Raw genomic sequence first — 21,824 nt, forward strand, 5'->3', positions numbered from 1 at the left:
CCCAAAAAGATAATTCGACATAACATCTGACTAGAATAAACGCAACCCTGCCACAGGTGACCTGGGATCACGTGGTTGAAATGTGTATGATTCATATCAGATGCTGCTTAAATTATCATCTGAATTACCCACCGCCATATCCCCAACTCAGGTATAGCTTATGTTTAAAAATTAAACTACCACCAGGATGAACAATCCTCATAATTAGGAGGTTTTGGAACAGAGCTGCAGATTGTAATGTAACCTCTGCGTTGTTGTGACTTGGCTGTTATAGCAGCGATTAAAAGTAAACCTTTGAACTTTGAACCTGCTCTTTGCCACTGAAGAGCAGGTTCTGCAGATCAGGGGGACTGATGCAGCAGGGCACATGTGTCACTATACTTTTGACATAATTGTATTAATTAGCCAAATAAAATAAACTCATATTTAGCATTCTTCCCCTTGCTAAATATCTTTAAAACACTTCCCACAGAGAATTCTACAGACATCAGCATGTTTACTATTTAATTTGCAGGTCAGTGCATTGTAGGTTATTTTTCTGAAATGTATGAACTGTCTTTAGAATTCTAGGCATCAGCATGAGTAGAGTACCATGCAAGGGCAAAATAATGTAGCAATAGGCTATGTAACTTTGTCTGAATTCTAAGTGCTTGCCTACAAATAATAACAAATGCAATGGGGAGTCCAACAATTGCAAGCAACAATCACACCTGTCTGCTGACTCAGATCGTCCCATCCATTTAGCTATTAAGGTATCATTAGAGAGGAAGGGTTTGGCTCTGTGTTAGTCCACTTGTAAAAACAAGCAAAATCAAGTTTTGATACCTTTGATACCATTTATTGGACTAGCAAAATATTGTGTTCAGAAGGTTGTTCCATAAGCTTTCAAAGTCCCAGCATGGAGGCTGCAGAAACATGCACCATCTCTGACCATATTGTAGCCCGCACGCACGGGTGCAGTGTTTTTCTTAGTAAAGTGGGTTATTACAATCACTGCAAACAATAATTATAAGAATTGGAAAATGCATACTACTGTACATATGAAAAACCTTACTGCGCAGTGAAGGTGTGAAAATGCACCAGTACCCTTTTATTCAGGATTTCAATCAGGCGACACACACCTTGGTCTCGGCCTAGTATGCAGCGCACAACTGTAATGATTATCTTTTTATATTGATTCAATACTGAGATGGTACACCACTCATATCACACCCCCTTTTCAAATACCCTGAATCACAATGTACCATGAACCAAGCTAGTTGGTAAAATACAATATTTATTTATTTATTTGAAAAGTAAAAGAAATCATACACTTTTTAAAATTGGGTAACAATCACCAGTGAGGTGAAAATAACAATGAGAATGTGAGCAATGCACCTGTTTTAACTTACTAGTGGAACCTATACACAGCACAGCAGAATAGGATCACTTTTGGTTTAGGTAAGATAGCACTTAAGTTAGAATTTCCCCCTGCAATGTACCCTCAACCCAAAAATAATCAATTCTGAGTGGATAAAGAGAAGCAGCAGGTAATCAGGAATGACAACTAGGAAACAGAATTCAAATCTGACCTTCCCTCCCCAAATAAGACAGAAACACGGATTTTAAACCACTTGCAACGTTATAAAATGACACTTGGAAATGGACAAATAAATAATGAATGTGTGTGAAAAACCTTGAAGCAAATATAATTTCTCACTAAAGCCACAATGCAAATACACTAACAATCACCAAGAATGGATTACCAAAAACATACAGTTCAAAAATGCGTGGCAGGGTTGAAACAGATTGCAGCAAAATGACCCTTTGGAAACTTTGCAATTTTGCAATTCCCGCCTGAAATTACCCAAACGATTTTTAATAAAAACGGGTGAAATACACTGATTTGGAGTTTTTTGGTTGGGGAGTAGCTATAAATCACAGGTACAATATGGAAGTGAAATTAGGTCTCTAGCTGGTAAATTGGGTGAGTTATGCAAGATAGAGTGAAGGTTCATTTTTAGGAAAATAGAGCAGTGAAAAGAGGAATCGGTTTTAAAATTGAAAGGCAAATCTTACTTAAACTAGATTTAATGGCTAAGAAAAGAGGAACGCCACCCATGAATATAAAAGTTACGCTGCAGTTGTAACCCTTCACACAATGTACCCCTTTTCTAAAGGGAACATGTATTTATTTAAACACAATATCGCTAATGATGTAGGATCTATGCAAGACAGAAATGAAGAGAAACGTGGCACTAACACTAGAAATCAATGGCAAGGTTGCAAGAATGATTGTGACAGTTTGAACAAGGGATCAGAATAAGGATAGGGTGACTTAGAAAGTGGGATGAGGACAAAGACAAGATAGGCTATGGGTTTAGATGGGGTGGCAATTGATACTCACAGTCCACTTTTTAGTTTTTGCATCTTGGACAGTCAACGGTTCTGGTCAATACACTGCAGGTCGCCTGGCAAATAGCTGGGCAGTTCTGGTCTCCGGGTAGCACTCCGGGACTGGCAATTCTAGTCACTGGATACTACAGATCATCTGAATGGCACAGGTATCTCGGGATGCAGTTAGTGGGATCAGGATGCTTCCCAAAACCACCACAGCTTTCCCCTTTGGTTATTTGGGAATTTTAGTGGTTTTCAGTATTTAGGCCTTGCTGGTACAGGATCAGCAATGCTTGGGCTTTGCAGTGGGCCCTGGAGTAGGGTCAGCAAAGCTATGGCCTTGTAGTTGGGATATGGAATATAGATGGATGGAACAGGACGCCGGTGCAGGAAATCAGGAAGAGTGTGTGTGTGTTGTCAGGGACTCTTATTTATAATGCCTAATGACATCATCAAAGTAAATGACTGTGGCAGGCTTAACTAAACACTCCTCTAAAAACGGATTGTCTCCGCCTTGCTCTCAGTTGGTTGGATTTCAGGAAAATGATGTCAGATTTATGGTGTGAGTTTTACAATGTCCAAAAACCTCCCACGGTTACTTTAACTAAAATCCGATTTTGCCACAAACATACATTTATACAATTACAATCTCTTAGCAAATTATATACACAGGTTACATATTCTGTGCACCACATTGCAGTCCAATCCTTCAGTCCGTGAAACCTTGTTTCGCCCTTCTACCAGTTTTTTCTGCTTTTCAATGGAATTTATATTACTCACAATTCTATAACTTTATACATGGATATGGATGATCATCAGGGATGTATGTACACAAATTTGCATTTGCAACATGGAAGCTTTTCTTGTAATCTGCCATATTCTCCCATCTCTGTTCCCAAGGTGTCAGTGAATTCTACCAAGTCTTAAAAGAAAGCCCAATAATTCACTTTTACACTGTGAAAATTCTACATTTTTACAAATTCTTGCTGTTGCGATAAAAGTCTTGAACCTTTATTTATGAAACAGTATTTGGAAACAAATGGAAGTCCATTGTCACTAGATCATTTTTTTTCTTCTTCAACTGCAATGACTGTCATTTATTTCAAAGCAAGGTGGAGGATTCTCATCTTGATTAGAGGTTTTATTGCCCCTTTAACATTTCCAAATTCCTTGCCCTGGGAGTCCCATTGTCACTGGGTTTCTCTAGACTAGAATCTTACCCACCCTGTAATTATCAGTGTGGTGTTAGTCTCTGCTGAGAGTGTATGCTTGGACTGGAATAACTGGTTTTTGAGAGCTTGCAAATTCAGCCCATGGGTCTGGAATTAAAACAAACCTGTGAAAGAAAATTGCCCCTGTATGTATTTTCACCAGCAACAAAACCCCTTCACATTGCTAATTAAGCAGGCTTTCCTGCAACAGTTTATTTTTTAAATTGGCATTTTTCTCCTTTAGTTTTGCAAAAGCCCATTTTTCCACATGTGTTGAAAACTGCTAGCATTTCTTTCTTTAAATTTGATTTGGCAGCTCCATCAGATTCCCACACTGTCTTTGCAGCCATAGTCATTTTCTTGAAAGCAGGAGTTTTGTTTGAAGAAAACATATATTGAAACTGACCTGTCTAAGAGAGTTAGATTCTCTTTGAACGGCTGAACTTTGGATACTGTTGTAAAGAAACAAACGCATGTTCACGTGCGAGTAAAAGTAAAGTTCCTGGTTGATTTCTCTCAGAGTTGGTTTTACTGCGCCTGTCATTCAGGAATTATGCCTGGTTTTGCTGAGGCACAATGAAATTTCCTGGGCATCGCAAGGCCTTTTTAATCACAGTAGTTTAAGACAGAACAGATGGAATTATCATCAAAACAACATTTTTAAAAAGTGGAAAGGTTTCATTTTGAAGGGGAATTTTGGGTTTCCAGCAAAGCAGTGCTGCCTTTTTCACTTTGTTCCATTTATATGTTTCAGAACACACTGGTACACTCCTTCAGTGTGTCTCCTTGTTCCATCATGCCTAAAGTGTGCTTGGCAGGACAGTGCAGCCATCTTTTTTTTGTTGCTGCCAAAATGCAGTTTTGAGGTCCTGGGGCACACAGGAGGCAGCGCAGCCAAGTTGCTGTTTCTTGCATAAATGTAGCTTGGTGATGTGGGGAAATGCTGTTCAGTGGGTCGTTGTATCCCACACTTTGAATCTAATCTAACATTTTGTAATCTGTGTACTGGAGCAGTACTGTTTTTATGCTGGGTTCCACTCATTACATAAACATAGAATAACCTATTCCACACATTAACACACGATTTTTGGAACATTAAAAAGATATTTTTTCAGAGAAAGAAATACAAAAATAGAATAAAGTGCAATTTGTTTATTTATTTCACAGAAGGAATAATACAAAACACTCTAAAGTGAAATATGAAAAAGATTGTGATTAATCAGTCATATATATATATATAAATAAAAATCCATACACACAGACTCAATCACACAACACACATGTACTCACACACATCAACATTCATACATGTGCAAAAAAAACTTTTTTTAGAAGAAATCTTAGAAAAAAGAAAAAACAATTTCTATAATTTTTAAAAACAGCTGGAACCTAATATCATCTGGCACCATAAATCTGAAATACCCATATGCCATTACTATGTAGAACGTGGCACCAGTGTTAATTTAACACATATTGATGATAATTACTAAAAAAATCCATATGGTCAGATGTTCAAATTCCACACGCCTACTAGTGTTTTTTCGGCTGCAGTGTTTATACTTTTAAATCCAATAGTACATGTATCCACCATGTCCAAGAGTTGTCTCGTTAATGCATGGTCTGGGTGCCATCCTGATCTCACACGGTTAATCACACTGCTTAGGCAGGACTACAGGGAGATTCAGCTGTCTTCCTATCTGCTGTGGTGTCACCAGATAAAGTGTCCGTGGGGTTCCACTCATTAGACAGCACACTTTGAACACATTACGAACTACAAAACATTTGCTTGAAATGTAACTTCTCAGCAAGGGCACTCCCTCTCAGTTTATGAGCATGTGTCAGTTTTTCCGTTTTCAATTTATGGCCATTCTGATTAAAAGGGCCTTGCAAGAGTAAATTCCTGGCATAGATTTTTTTCTGCAGCCATAGGAGATTAAAGTGGGAGAATGCCTTGCTTTTTCCCCATCTAACGGTAATGTACAGATCTGTGTGTGTTTTCTTTTGTTTCCCATTTGTCTTGTAACTACCATATGATTAAGAGGTCTTTTGGATTTTGAAAGTTTATGGAACCACCATCTGGGCACAATATTTTGTTAGTCCAATAAAAAGAATCAAAACCTGGATTTTGCAAAGGTTTCATTAGGAAACTGCACAAATTGTAAACCTATGTGTTAACCATTTTTGCCCATTATTGAGGATCTCACCTAAATATGTTTGCATACCCAATCTGCTCTCAGAGAGCCAATAGGCCTGAGTTTTAATCATACCTCATCAGACACTTCCGTTTTTAGTCTTCTAGTGATCTGTTTATAATTCATAATAGTTATTTGTCATTGTTAGTCAAATGAAGTATCCTTCCCCTTCACCACAAGTTTTCATGAATTATTTGCTGTGTTTGCTTTTCCGCAGAATATAACCAAATCTCACCCCACCATTGTGGCTGCATTATGGCATGTATTCACTTTAATATGGGACCCCTTCCTCTAACTGTACCAACTCATGGGTTTTAGATGCCAGTACGTAAAAAAAGGCTCTTAAAAAAAGGTTGACTCCTCAAGCACCAGCTTTTCCTTATCCTTTCATATGCAACAAGCCCCACTTGTGTTTTAGCGCTAGATAGTGAGGGGCGATCTGCTTTAATTGTACTCAATTTTCTATTTAGAGTAGTAATTCTTGCATTATATTGAGCCATGCGGATTAGGTTTCTTTCGCTGTCTTTTCCACCTTCTATCTGAAATAAATCCTGGGTCCAGGTATTCATACTCTGTAACTACTGTAAGAGGGTGTCCATTTATGACAATTGTTATTCTGAAAATTGTTTTATGACTTTTTATATCCACGTAATTGGTGATTTTTCCATACTAAGGGTCATTTTTCACTACTAACACATGTCAAATCAATTTGAAAACTAAATTACAATAGCTGTTCGGCAATCAAAACTGCAATGCCTGCATAGAGCAGTGGGGGTGACAACGTATTTCCTTATCTTGAGAACATCTGTTGTAAAGGACAGCAAGGCCCCTTTCACATCACGTATGCATAGGGAGAACAACAGGTGTGCTACACCGCCCCTGCCTCAAACTGCATCTAGTATTAAAATATTCAGTCACTCTACCTCGCCTTCCATTTCTGACTGCCATCTCCGATCGATTTCAAATTTTCAAAAAGGTATTAACCTGATTCATTTTCACCCCCATGGAGATCAGACTTTCCCACAATATGGGTATAGCCATAGGCTGTGCTCATGTCCATAAAAGCTTGTCTCAAGCTATTTCAAAAGCTAGTCTCAAGCTATTTCCCCTAAATCAGACATATTTTTCAATCACAAGTTGATGACTCAGACAATATTCTTCCGTCCCCCAAATGAATCCTATGGCCATATTGACAAACAGTTAACATCTCCTGACTCTCTCATCAGTTTTTCAAATGACCTGGGAGACATGTACCTACACATATCACTGCAGTGTCTATGAGAGTGATAGGGCAACACAATGTGAAATAGCTAACATCACCTTTGTTAAAAGAGGAATAATAATCCCTTCACGTCCCAATTTTGGGTAATATCTGTGTTAATAATATTGATGTAATCAAATTAGAAAAAGGAGTAGCCCATATATCCAAATTATGTTTAAAAAGATCCAACAGCACCAATTGGTGACATTACTTTTCTGCCTAAAAATATATCACAAACCCATTTTGCAGTAAGGGAGTACCATTATACTAGGAGAGTTTATAATACCAGACGTCTCCTTCTTCGTGAAAACGGTATTTAAAATCGCTAACAGAATAATGCTTTGTAATGCATATAGGATTACTTGCTCCAGTTTTCCTTTTCTCTAACTGGGTAGCATTGGCCCAAAATGACTTATTGTTTTTGTAGTTACACAGCTGCCTGCAATTCATGCCTGATTGTTATTTCTTCTTTTTGGTACTGATATAATAATGTATTCCCTAATTTCATATTACAATTGGCATCCATTTTGATTGCCATATCAAGCTATTTCAAAGTTTTCTTAGCGGTTCAAGCAGTTTTTATTGTACCAACCAACTTGTACTACAATATCACTTTTGATTTTAGCTATCATGTGGGTAAATATAGGATGCCATTTTGCAATAAACAAATTGTAATTAGCTACACACTCTTTACCATGTTTATTACCAGACAAAGATGTGTTTAATTCATTGTGAGTAGTTGTCAAACCTCTACAAGAATTTCACCACCATCAACCTTTTCTCATTTCATCATCTTCTTGAGATCTGGGTGAAAGGTGGAAAGGCCTCATGAAGACCAGATCAATTCAAAGCTAACATCAATGGGACCTGGTCATACTCTGATATCTAAATAACTTTCATGTCAATAATCTAAGGCCACATTTTAAGAACTACAAAATAATGAATGGTGAATAAATTTGAGCTCCTGCAGGAAATAAATACTGCTTGGGAATCACAATCACAATAAGTATGCTCATTGATATCCAAAATTACCCCCCACATTAAGTAGGGAAAGACCAGTATTATATGCATGTAAGAGCATTGCTGAGGAGAAGAACCCATCTCCAACTTTGGAATAATAATCATCTTCTAAAACTATATTGACTCTATCAGAATCCTTCCAATATTGCCGAGGACTGCTCGGAATGAGGATCCCCCATACCTATCCCACTGAATGCAGGAAATAGCCCAGGTCTCCTGTAACATAATATGTGCATCTCCCACCATTCAGGCTCATTTGTATTTTTCAAACCAGAAACCTGCCATGAAAGAACAGAAGTCTATCAACCCCTGGGCTATATGTAGTTTACTTTAATATGCCTTTTCCTGCAGATGTGTTCTGCGATTCAGAAACTGATTTCAATGTTACTTCATCAACTAACCAATTAACCTTCTCCAGTGTACAAGAGGGAGCCCGAACTTCACATCTGTTGATGTTTTGGAAGAATCCAGTTCCTATGGTCAGCTTCCCAATAGGCTGTGTTCCTATTATATATTTTTAAAGGAGGCACTCTCATAATAAAGTTCCAGTATAGTTCCTCCTGCTAATCCAGTATGAAATCATTTAGAAAGGTCCCCCAGTACAAATCTGTAAAATAAGACATGTGGGATCCCGGGAATAAACTTCTACTTACAGAGAACACTAAACAAAGGGCGAGCACTAGAACAACTAAGCACAGGCTTGTTCCCGCTTGAATAGTAGGACTTCAGGCAAGTCAACAAGTTGCATTTTTAGTTCAGACCCCTGGAAAAGTACTAGTGACTATTTATTGGTTTATCCTGAACATTGGGCCAAGTTGGATATATGTATTTACTCGCTGGATAGTAATCACAGTCTATTAGTGCTACAGGTCTGACAAGAAATGGAAACAGCTAGATAAATGAAGTCTCCTCCCAGACGTAACGAGGTGTGCCTTATCTCAAACTGAATAGATTTTAGCTCCATCAAACCTCCTTGTGGTCATTCTAGAATTTTCTCAAGACATGTTTGACCATGTTTTTAGCATAGCATGGGGCATGAAAGGAGCCAGGGAGACGGGTCTCTGTGGATGATTTCATACAGTGGCCCTCATTACGACCCTGGCGGAATCCGCGGTGCTAAATGCACCGCGGAGCATGGCGGAAAGCCGCCGATAGCGCCATGGGGGTTGGCGGATTTACCACCCCATGCCGACCTTGGCGGAGCGGTAAATCCCCAATCCCCATTTTACCCTTCCCCATTCCCATTCTTGCCCCATAGGGTATAATGGGAGTGGGGAAGGAGTTAATTACGCCGCCGTAAAGTACGGCGGCGTAATTAACAACGAGGTCCCTTAGCGCCATGGTTTTCTCCGCCCGGTAAAACCAGGCGGAGAAAACCTCCATGGCGCTAAGGGAACTCGTAGTACGGCGGACGGGTCCGCCGCGATTAGCGCTGGCGGAAACCCACTCCGCCAGGGTCCTAATGAGGGCCAGTGTCGTCAATTCACAAAAACATCAGTGGTATTGGAAGTGACATCACAGGGTCTTTGTGCTGAAAGCATTACAGGAAGTAACATCACCGAACATCACTAAACATTTGATACTGACGACATCACAGGACATCACATTGATAATTGGGCAAACATTTTGTTCTGTGCCACTTGAAACATCGTCCACTGCTGTTTCCCATGCTGTACCTATTCTGTGTGTGGGAAACGTGTACTATTGATTGGTGTCCTCTTCCTGTGTGGCTGTGGGGGACACTTGCATTGCTGCTGCCCATAATGGACCCACTCTCTGCATGTGAGTGAAGCTTGCATTGCTTTAGCTCTTGTTGCATCTGTTCAGTCTGAGACCACCTTTGTGTGATTCATATAACATATTAGTACCTGGTGGCGAAAATTCATGGGATAGACTTAACATAGATTGGCTCGTTTCCGAACCATAACACAGTGTAATCCTGTGGACACACTTCGCGAGCATCGCACGGCAGGTACACACTTTTTTTTTTTCAAGCGACCCTGGAAAAGTAGAAGGGACCACATGTAGTTCCTTATCCCTTTCCAAGGTGGCCATTTTTCATGTTTATTTTCCTCTCATTTATTAGTATGGAGCAAGTTGACCCAAAATGGCGCACTGTCGCTCCGTACTAATGAAGCAGTACGTGCGTTCTAGTGTTCCTAGAACTAACACGTACTGCAATGACACCTTTTCAAATGGCAAAAGAAATTCCGCTTGAAAAGGTTTCGTCAGCGCATTAGTTTTCCGGGGCTGCGAACTCCGGAATACTAGTATTCTGAGACTGCAAACCCCGGAATACTAATGGCATTAACCACCTCGCCGGCGGGCCATCACCGCCTTAAGGCAATGCCCCTGGGGCCACCGTTAAGGTCGTCGCTACTCTGATGCCTGTAACTTCAAGCCCCTGGGTGATTACCTTAGGCGGTAATGGCCCGCCGGCTCGTCGGTTTTTGCCATATTATGCTCTTGTCTGAGAAATGTCATTGTTCCCATTCCTACAATAAATTTGCTACAGGATCTATGAGTATATTCGCAAATGACCAATTTACTGCACTTATTTTGTGTGAGAACGATGGGTTATGGTCGAGCTTGAAACATGAGCAGCTCCCTGACACTCTGCATGTCCACGCCCGCTTCGATATTTCTGAATAGGCCAAACTGTCCCAGGCAGTGTCTGTCACATGTGGCATCTGGGAGAGGACCTGACAGAGGAGCTGGGGCACTATGGTGCTGTGGTCACACCTGCAAAAAGCTGCAGCAATGAATGTACATACAGGCCCCCTCATTCTTGGCTTCTTTGCTTAGACTGCTAACAAGTGGCAGTACTGCACTATTAAATGTGTAGGAGTACCTCTCTGAAGTGTGGTACTCTTCCACCAAGCACATGGACCAAGAGAGTACTAAAGGGCTTCTGAGAAATACCAGCACTTTAAATAAGCCCTGGTGAGAAATGCTGGAACAATATTAGTAAAAGTATTAGCGGTTCAAAGCGTGTTCATCGAAGCCAGACATTCCGGCGCCATGCTTTTGGCGGCGGTCGTTTCGGGGAAGCATCTTGGGCGCAGGTCCCTTTTAGATGCACGCAGTTGCCCGCGACCAGCAGAACCTGGATCCTGGTTGCCTAAAAATATTGTCACCCGAAGCACCGAAAAATGCAGTGCTTTGAAGGAAATTATATTTAAGAAAAGACTAGCAGCTCAGCACATCCAGCTTTACTTTAACTGCACAATGTATGGATCGTGCAGTTAAAGTACAGAGCATGCAGGTAAGGTACAGCTCTATGTACTGAACTACTAGTGTTTGCTTATATAATGTCACCAGAAGCACTGCATTTTTCGTTGTTTGTAATAGTCGGTGATTTACACCAGTCATATTTAAGAACCCAGGCAGTCCAGCTTCTGTGCAAAAGGACACGGTAAGCAATTTTCTTACAGGCCTTGAAAGTTTGAAATGCCATACCCACTTCAGCCATTAAGGGATGCTGCGTCAATTTTTGTTGTTTAAGACTATAATTTTATAGCAATGCATCACCTATAAATCCTAGGTTAGTTATTCCCACTTCTAACATTATGGATGAAATGCGAACGCTCCTCGAAGTTTTCATCACTTCAGGTTTATTTACCTTGGCATAGCATTATTTTCAAGAGAAAAACACAACTCATAAGCAAACAAAAGCGCAGATAAAACAATGTGCATCACTTAATTCAAAGATCTTGTCTTCTTCTTTTTGTTAGCAACAGGCCATCAGAGGGTGGCAAACTACTGTCCATCTCAATGATATCAATACTCTATTACTCTGTACACCAGAGTCATGCCACAATACAGAAACGGTGTGTATCTCATAATACATTACTTTAACCTCATGAACTGGCTGGGATAGACAGCTGGAAACAATAAGAGAGAATGGGGTAAGGCTGGAAATGACTCATTGTCTGAAGGTGGAGGGTGTGCTGGGAAATATACACCATAAGGGAGTTGATGTCGCAAGCGGTCACTTTCCTTGTGGATTGCGCTGCAGCTTAATGCCCTACGTTTGTTACGGTGTATGGTGCTTTAACTCAGTCACATCGGCGCTGCAGTTGGAAGCCGTTGGTTTTGCTGGGGAATGCTGGGAAGGGTTGTGGGCACTGTGAGCCTGCATGTGTACCTGTAAGTGAAACTATACCAGGACCCTGAACCCAGCGCGGTGAGATACTGCCGAAGCTTTAAGTTGAGCAGAGTCAATAATGAAGGTTCCATTTACTCAGTTGGGCTTACTAGTGAGGCATTGAAGTGTGCTAAAATACTTAATATACATAGAGATTGCGTAGCTTGCGTAATTGGTGCCTCTGTTGTGCTGGTCCAACCTTGGGTGGAGCCGGGGGCAGCGGGAGCTGCTATTGCAATCCTATGGCTGACGAAGGAGGTCGATTTCACCTAAATTACACCAACTGTGGCGCAATTAGCCGCTAATGCCATTGGTGGGGTGCTAGCAGTTCCCCCGGATCGTTCTAAGATCTTAACGGATGTCAATTTATTGTGCGTGTGAAGTGTGGCATAGAAGAGTTTTAAGAATGAACACTTCGGACATCTCCATTGTGTCTTCTGGATGGAGGCATTCCCCCTTTCTCTTCCCTCCCTCTATTGGATGGTCTCATCTTGGACGCTATGTGGACATTTTTCTTATCAGCACCACTATGGCGTCTACGCTGTCATCATCTTCTTCAATCTGCACTTTTTTGATTTTTTGGTTCCTGCTTGGTTTGTACTTCCTTCATGCACTTAGTTCTGGCAATTTTGATAGCTTGATCTAACGTGGGGTCCGTCCAGTAAGACTGAGATCCTCCTCATTAGGACACCTGCTCCCTCCTTTTCTCTCTCTCTGGCCGCTCACTCTGGGCCCTGTTCCTGTGAGGCTAAAAACCTTGGTGTCATTCGACTCCACCCTCTCCTTCTCTCCTCACATCTCCGATATCTCTATGAAGTCAAACTATCAGCTGAACCTCCTCAGAGGTATTTTTCCTTTTCTCACTTTTCCCCAGAAGCTCACTGTCTCCAGAGCTCTGGTCCTCTCTAGGTTGGACTATTGCAACAGCCACTTTCTAAATCTTCCTGCCTCTACTCTTTGACCTTTACAACTTATCCAGAGCAGAACAGGACTGAGAGACTTTTCCTTGGCCTCAAGCCCAGCGATCGTATCTCTTCAGGCCTGAAATCTCGTCACTGGCTCGCTGTGGCTGCAAAGATCAACTTAAAGACCCTCTGCATTGCCCACAGGGTTTCCCGGGGCCTGGTACCGCTCTACCTCCAACTTTCTCTTTCAAAACGTCTTCCTTCTCGAGCTCTCCGCTCATCCACCTCCAACTCTCTTAGGGTCAGATGCTTCTCCAAGCAGAGAGTTGGGGGCAGATATATCTCCTCGGCTGGGGCCTCCCTCTGGAACAGCCTCCTCACCTCTCTCAAATTTGAGCAGAACCACTTCTGGTTCCAGAAGCAACTGAGACCTTCCTTTTCTCTCTTCCTCTTCCCTGCTGATGCACCTGACTGCTCTGCGCACTGGTCACCTGGTCACCCTCTGAACTCAGGCCCAGGCTCCTGCATGTCCAGTTGCCCCCGTACTATGTCTGGGCTCCCCAGCACTTAAGGGTCTGTATCTGCAACCCAACAGTCCCTTCTCTCTGCATTTATGAGCCAATCGTTAGCTGCACTTGTGAGTTAACTGCACTTCTCCCCTACCCCCTGGCACTTCTCCCCTTCCCTCTTCCCCACACTTGCGCGATCTGAATGACACATGGGCTTGTAAGATTGTTTTTTTTCTCCCTTGTTTCCCCTTGTTTGACTTGTCGCTTGTAGAAACATTTTTGTACAGGCGCGTTATAAATGCCTCATCATATAATATCGTAGAGAAAAAATTGTATCTTTCGAGGATCATGTTGGTTTAATTTCCAAAGTGCTTTTGGAGTTTGTAAAGAGCCATGTTATAATGCCTGTTTGAGCTGGTACTACTGGAATCACAGGCCCCCCCACTGCTCTGTTGGTCAGGGAGGTTGCGAAAAATGTAAAGAGCTTCTGCACCAACACAGTTCAATAAAGTGACTTCTTTCAGGTCATCACTGAACTTTCCCCCACCAATAGCCCTTAGGCGTACTTGGAAGTGTCTATCCACTGATCCCATGAGGTGGTGGGGCTGCCTGGGTTGTCAAGGAATGGGCATGGAAAAGGAGTGTTCTGCATGTTTGTATTGGTTTGTCTGTTGTTGTGCACTGTGCTCCTTATCCAAGGGTTTTCATTAAACGTTATTGTGCACTGTGTTCTTTTTCCAGGGTCTTTAATTAAACTATGATGTTTGCTGCTTCTGATCACTCGCAACTCAATGGGTTAAATCAGTTAAAGAGTCGTTCATGCTCGGAAGTGAGCATTGCCATGGTAACGGGCACTGAGCGCATGCCATCCCGACTTGAAAGATGCAGTTTGTCACAGTCTGCACCCCGTACCCCTGCCACAAAAGGATACTTTTTTGAAGCCCTGCTGGTGCGCTGGACAGGGGAGGTGTCTCAGAGTGTCCCGGCCCTCAGGCTGCTGGTCACTGTTTGCCAGCCACCCTCCTCACCAGGGTCGAACTGGGTGATCGCTCCCGGGGGGCTCTCAGACCTGCACGGCTCTTCGTCACCAATTGTTAAGAATGAAGACGCGGCAGGCGCTAAGTGTGCTTTTGGGAATTGAGAGCCCCCAGGACACAGTGTGGTCAATGTAGGTGAAAATTATTGGGATTGGGTTCGAAATAGTACTTGTGCGCTTATGACCACTCTCTACTATTCTGAAATATGGTTTGCAGGGTAAACCCTTCCAAAGAGCACACCCAAGTCAGGGCTCTGAACAAATTATGACAACAAATTAGGTTGGACAAAGGCAATTCGTGCACTGCCTTTTAAAATAGTCCAAATGATTTAAGGTATTCCTGAATGATATCCTAAATTAAATCAATTGTAAAGTTCAATGTAAGTCTTCTTAAAGTCTCGATTTAATCATGGTATGGTCAGCTGACACGTGTTTCGACCCAGAGGTCGTTCTCAAGGCACTTTTCTTAATGGCCTGGTATATGAACCATAATGTAAAAGTAAGGGTTGAAATCCGTGTGCCAGCAATGTATTGGGTGATTCACTTGAATTAAACATGTAACAACATCCTCTGTTTTATAGACGGGACTGAGTCCATGGATTGAGACTTGCCATTTAAGGCGGAGGATTTTGTTACACATGTGAATAGACGGGACTGAGCCCATGGATTGAGAAGCCCATGTACACAGTAGTCGCATCAAAGTCCAGCCCTTCTGTACCTATCCAGGCCTCAAATGGGCCATGGCCGGATACCACCTCTTCAAACTTCCAGCCCATTACCTTTTCACGCCACTCTCTACTTCAGATCCCCCTAGGGCTTTGTATGCTGCCAATGATCTTACCAATACATCCTTCAACTGCTGAGAAGGTCAAGTGCTTTCTGTTTAATGTCCGTTCTTTGTCGGGCCATGCTTCTCACTGCTATGATCTATTGCATGACTTTTCTTGCGAGTTTAGTTTTGTCACTGCGACGTGACTCTGTGACTCCTCTGGTCCTGCTTTAGTTCAGGTCTACCTGCCAAATACAGCATTGCACGGGCTGATAGGGAAGCCGCCCATCCTGGCGCCAGCTTTGCTTTTATTTTTCAAGTTGCTTTTTCTTGTTTCCTGTTACCGCTCGATCGCAATATTTTAATGGAAACTATGCTTATTCAGATCCCTCTATTTGCTTCTGAAATGTTACACATATTTTTAGTACATCGTCTGCCAAGATACGCATGTTGTTCAGCCATTTTGGACCTGACTGCCATTCTTAAACTCCCTTTTACGGACTTGATCATATTAGGGGATTTTAACCTACATTCTCTCCAGGCATCGCACACCTGGGTGACAGTTTTTTGTGTGCTATGTCCGATCTCAATCTGTCTCAATTAGTTACTGGCCCTACCGATAGTCAGTGTAGCATGCTAGACTTAGACTTCCATTTCTCTCCCTCTGCACTAACCAAGGTATCTCCATCTTTGCTCTGTTCTATGGACTGACCATTTTGTTTTGCCTCTTTTCATTTTACTCACTCCCCCTCCTATGCCTCCCACTCTTCCCCGTCCACCGAGATGCAGATGGCATTATGTTAATAATTCTACTATCTCTGACAAGGTTACTATTGCATGTCCTTTCGACACTACGAATTTGACCCAGCTCTCTCAGGCCTTTAATCATATTGCTGACTGCTTGGCACCATTAAAACCGTCCAAACAGTGGGCTCGTCCCTCCTAGCCTTGGTTCTCTTTCCATCTAGCCGATTTACAGCTACGACATAGACAGGTAGAAAGGAAGTGGAGAATGAATTACTGTCCCTTTGCCAAATCTCTTTTCCATGAAGCCACCCAGGTCTATCATCTAGCTATTCTGGATGCTAAGTGGCTCTATTTTACCAGATGTATCTGATTTGGCCGTGGCAGAATTCTTCACGGCCAAATTGACTGTGGTCAATTTTGCTGTGAAGACAATTTTGCTGTGGCCAAATCTGGCAAAACTCTAACTCCCACGGCCCCCAATACATCCCGCCAACCACCCCCCACTTACCTTTTTGATGTCCGCTTTTCTTCTGACCATGAGGCGTCAGTTTCGTCCCTCCTACACAGGTCGGATCCGATGCCTAGGGTCCCCTTTTCTTTTTTCTTTTTCCTGTCTCCCGCCTCCAAACCTCTGGAAGCAGGGACAACCCTGCTACCCCCAAAGGTCATCACTACCAAACATGGGAGCATAAGAGACCCCTGCAAAGCCCGCTCCCCATGTTTGGTAGTAGTGATTATCCAATTTGACCGTTTCGAATCGTCGAACGGTACTGGCTGAATTTGGAAAGATGTACCATACGGTCAATTCAAAACGATCAAATTGGGTAATATTTCACCTGCTGGATTGCGTCAGCTCTCAGTCAGCCGAAAGAGCTATTTAAAACTGTCCAATCTCTCTCTTCTAGGACCACATTGCCCAGCTGAGTCACACCGTCTCAGACATTATGTAATTCTCTCTCTTCTTTTTTCATTGGCAAGATTGACTTGATAAGCCAGAAAATAGCAAATTCTATGTCTAACTCTGCTACCCTTCTTACTTCTGTCTCTGTTTCTGAAGCCAGTCAGACTGTTTCTTGGTCCTCCTTTCCCCTCTTTCATGCTGATGATAGTATCAAGGCATCAAACAAGCTTAATTCTTCATCCCCTCTGAAGCCCATTCCACTTTCTATTTTGAAAGTCATTGTCACGAAATTGCCCTTCTGGTCACTTCTGCTGTCAACCACTCGTTAGCCACCAGTGTTATCCCCCCTGCCTTGAAACATGCCCTGGTTATTCTCCTTCTAAAAAAAACCTTCCCTCGACCCTCTTTTACCTGCAAATTATCACCCCATTTCTCTTCTCCCTTTTTTTGGTGAAAATATTGGAATCTTTGGTGACTCCTTTATTAAGATATTTTCTTGACGATTCATCTTTTTTTGATGGCTTTCAATCAGGCTTTCGCACTGGCCGTGGCACAGACTCTGTGTTAGTCTTAGACCTTGGTTGGCTTTCTGATCAGGGTGGCATTGGCACACTGATTCTACTTGATCTATCAGCTGCATTTGATTCTAACGACCGTGCCACCCTGCTCGGCAGAATAGCCATAGCTGGCATCTCTGGGATGGTATTGGTATGGTTTAATTCTTTTCTTTCAGATTGATCTCAGTCTCTTTCACTTCCCCACCTTTCAATCAGCTCCCGTATTTCTCTCTTGTGGTGTCCCTCAGAGTTCTGCTCTTTCCCCTTTCCTATGTTTTATGTGGGGGTGACTCTAACAGTTACTGTGAGGATGGTGATCAGGTTGAGTCAGAGGATCCTATATTGGCCCCTAAACTCTCCTTTTAAAACCAAGATGGCTAAGGGCAAAATTGCCTGAGGGATAGGATGGGCACTGTTTATGCAGAGGTGGTGTCTGGGGCGTCTTTATGGGAACATAGAGGGGGACATTCTACGAACTTCACTTGGGCTGGCCCTTTTTCCTCCTCAACCATTGATTTTATTTATATCTCAATCAGCCTATTGGACAGGGTTTGTTCACTGGTTATAGACACTAATAATCCCGGTGCTTGCTTTATAAGTAATCTACGTATACATTTACACCAGTTGCTTCCCTCGAAATCAGGGTGCACAGATCTGAGTACAAATTTGAAGGGAAACACATTACAACTGTGGGTGAAACCTTTACTTCTATTAAAAAATAAGACATCTCAGGATTGGAATGAGTGGTAGGAGAGAGAAAGGAGAAGGAATTGCTTACCTCACAATTTTACTTTTACACATTATTATTGGCAGTCAGTGGCAAATTCCTCCCCCATTGGGTACAGGAACCTGTTACTGAATCACGAGAAGCACCTAGTGGCAAACGTATTAGCAAACATATGAACCATATGAGACCTATTTTAAGATCACTTGTAGCTGGTTTGAAGGACCATCCGGTAGGTTTAGCTAAGCTATGCAGGAAAGAGAAACAGCAATACAAGAACTGGATGAAGTCCTATAGTGTACATCTTTATCACACCCAGAATCAAATAGTCCTCAGCAAACTGATTAATCACAACTCTAGAGGCCTATGGTGGCTGTTGAACAAAATGGAGAGACACCAACCACTGACTCTGTATAATTGCGTTACTGAGTTGGATTGGGTGGAGTTCTATGGAAAACAGTTTACAGGGGACACGCTGGATCTTGTGGATTTTTCTAACTTTTCTGCTTTGGTTTGGTGGAAATTTAGTTTTGAATTCAACTATCTCAAATTGGTGGTTTCTCATTTAAAACATTCCAGAGCGGCAGGTCCAGATGGACTCTCCAATTATATTTTATGAGCCAACCCTGAGTTATGGTCAAATATTCTGTGGTGCTTGTTTACCCAGGGGGTTGACCACATGGAACTCCCTGCATTTTGGTCCAAAGCCATCATGGTCCCCATGTACAAACAAGGGGACCGGGCCTCTCCTGCAAATGACAGGCCATTATCTCTCCTAGATTCTACCTCCAAGGTCCTCGCTGGCTTTGTTTTAAAAGATCTTGTAGCTTGGGCTTATGAGACAAAAATGTTGAGTCTCTTTCAAAATGGTTTTAGAAAGGGTATTGGTACGATAATGAATGGTTGAATACCCTCACTTCTGCAAGCCACTGCTAAACAAGACAAACATTTCCGACTACAAGTATCTAGTCTGGATTTTACATTGGCCTTTGATAAGGTTGCTAGGGGCCGTCTATGGAGGAAATTGAGTGGATGGGGGATTCCCCAAGGTATTTTATCTATGTTAGCTATGTTCATTTTATTCCACACTAACACAAGTTTGAAAGTAAGTCTCAACTCTGAATGGTTGCATTCTCGGAAATCTGATGATCTTCTGTTAATGGATGTGACACTGATTGGTCTTCAGCATATGCTGGACTTAACACTGGGTTATTTGACTGAAAATAGGCTGCTTATTGATCCAGATAAATCAAGCATTTTCATTTTGAATGCACCCACCAAGCCTTCCAGCTACTCATTGGCGATTCACAAACAACACATTTAACAGGTCCTTTCAATTATTTATTTGCTCCCAAAAATCATTGGTGTTTGGTTAAAAATAGACTGGACATAAAAGTAGAGGCCTTTGTTTTACAGATTTTTTACAGAGTTATACATAGGAAGGTGTGTTTTTACTCTTTACTGCCAGTTATTCCGTTTTTCAAAGCCACGGTCATGCTGTCGATTCTGTATGGCTGTGAATTGCTGCCACAGAACGTCATGAAATGGCTTAAGGTGAAAGAAGGGACTATGTGGTGAAGGGTTTTAAACCTTTCTCCACATATTCCAATGGAAGCCATTAGACTTAAATTAGGCCTTAATTCCTAGAGGTTCCATTATAAATGGTTTAAATTAAGATTGTATTTCGCATTTTTGGACAAGGATGCAAAGAATATTCTTACTAAGCTGAGGGAGTCAATGTCGGCAAGACGTAACCCGCCATTGTCTGTGTTTGTAAAGGAGTGTGAACAAATATCTAGGAGAAATTGCATGGTCTGGCGGGGGGTTTGCCCAGTATGAAGAACAGAGCGCTGGACGGAAGTGACGCTCTAGCTCATCTAAATGAATGAATTCTATTTAAAGAGTGTGTCTCATCTCTGAGAAGGACAGCATTGCTCACCTTTCCTCAACCCTACATAGTTATGTCCCCTTCCTGTGCAAACTTTTAAGATTTCGGTTCAATTGGTATCCGACTTTAGAGGTGCTGAGCCCGCCATCAGGCTTACAGATTGTACTTGTCGCTTATGTAAGTCCAACACTGAGTCTTTATACCATTTAATTTTAAAATGCTTAGAAGTTTATTTCAGTAGATTTGTTCATTCTCCTTGAGCAGTTATCACAGACAACATACGGGCTTCACTCATGAGCACTGTCCATATTTCCTGCTTATTGGCTCTCTTGGCGATGGTATGGGCAAGTCTGGGAGAACTTGATTTTTTTATCAAAAAATCTTTTAAGTATTGCAGAATGATGGACATGATTCTAAGAAGTTTATTTGTAATGGTGACTTGGGCTTTGTATTTAAATAATTTAGAAAGATTTCTTCTTAGATATGTTTCATTTTGAATGTTGTTTCTTTTTTTTTTTAACCTGTGGAAGATTGTTTATTGAAGTGCATTGGAATGTTTTAAGGGTATTGTTTATTTATGTTTGTTTTGAGCTGTCTCTGTGACAGGTTTCTTTAATATACCCATGCATTTTTTATATAAAGGGCACCTGGTGAGCCTTGGTCGTCCAGGTGAGTATTTAGCAAAACAACAGCAACAATTGCCAAGGCTATTTATGTCACACCCCAAACCTATATTTATTCCAACCAGTAGTATAGAGTTTTCTATTTCTTATAAAAACATCCGTTTTTTTTTATTTTTTACCAGGATAACACATATTTCTCTTTAAAAACAACTCATTTATACACATTCATTAGCCTACAGGGGCCTTCATGAACAATCAAAGAACAACATCAGGACGAAGCACATTTGCTAGAGTACACAAAGAAGGGGAGAGCTTAGAATCGCAACAAGGAGTTGTTTGTTAGCATCCAGGATCTAAACGCCTCACTGCAGTTCTGCGGCAACAGCACCACAGGATCCGCCCCGGCACGCATGCCTCCAGCACACTGACAGAGATCAGCCCTTCATATTTTAGAAAGGCTCTTCTGCAAGTCCATCCCCACATGGGACTACGCCTGAACACTGTGAACAAATAACTCCTTGTTGGGCTTCTAAGCTCTCCTGCAAGTCCATCCCCACATGGGACTACGCTATAACACAGGGACCTATGGCTCCTTGTTGGGCTTCTAAGCTCTCCTGCAAGTCCATCCCCACATGGGACTACGCTATAACACAGGGACCTATGGCTCCTTGTTGGGCTTCTAAGCTCTCCTGCAAGTCCATCCCCACATGGGACTACGCTATAACACAGGGACCTATGGCTCCTTGTTGGGCTTCTAAGCTCTCCTGCAAGTCCATCCCCACATGGGACTACGCTATAACACAGGGACCTATGGCTCCTTGTTGGGCTTCTAAGCTCTCCTGCAAGTCCATCCCCACATGGAACTACGCTATAACACAGGGACCTATGGCTCCTTGTTGGGCTTCTAAGCTCTCCTGCAAGTCCATCCCCACATGGGACTACGCTATAACACAGGGAC

Source organism: Ambystoma mexicanum, chromosome 7q (assembly GCF_040938575.1).
Source record: "Ambystoma mexicanum isolate Mex_15411 chromosome 7q, UKY_AmexF1_1, whole genome shotgun sequence".
Classification (NCBI taxonomy): Eukaryota; Metazoa; Chordata; class Amphibia; order Caudata; family Ambystomatidae; genus Ambystoma; species Ambystoma mexicanum.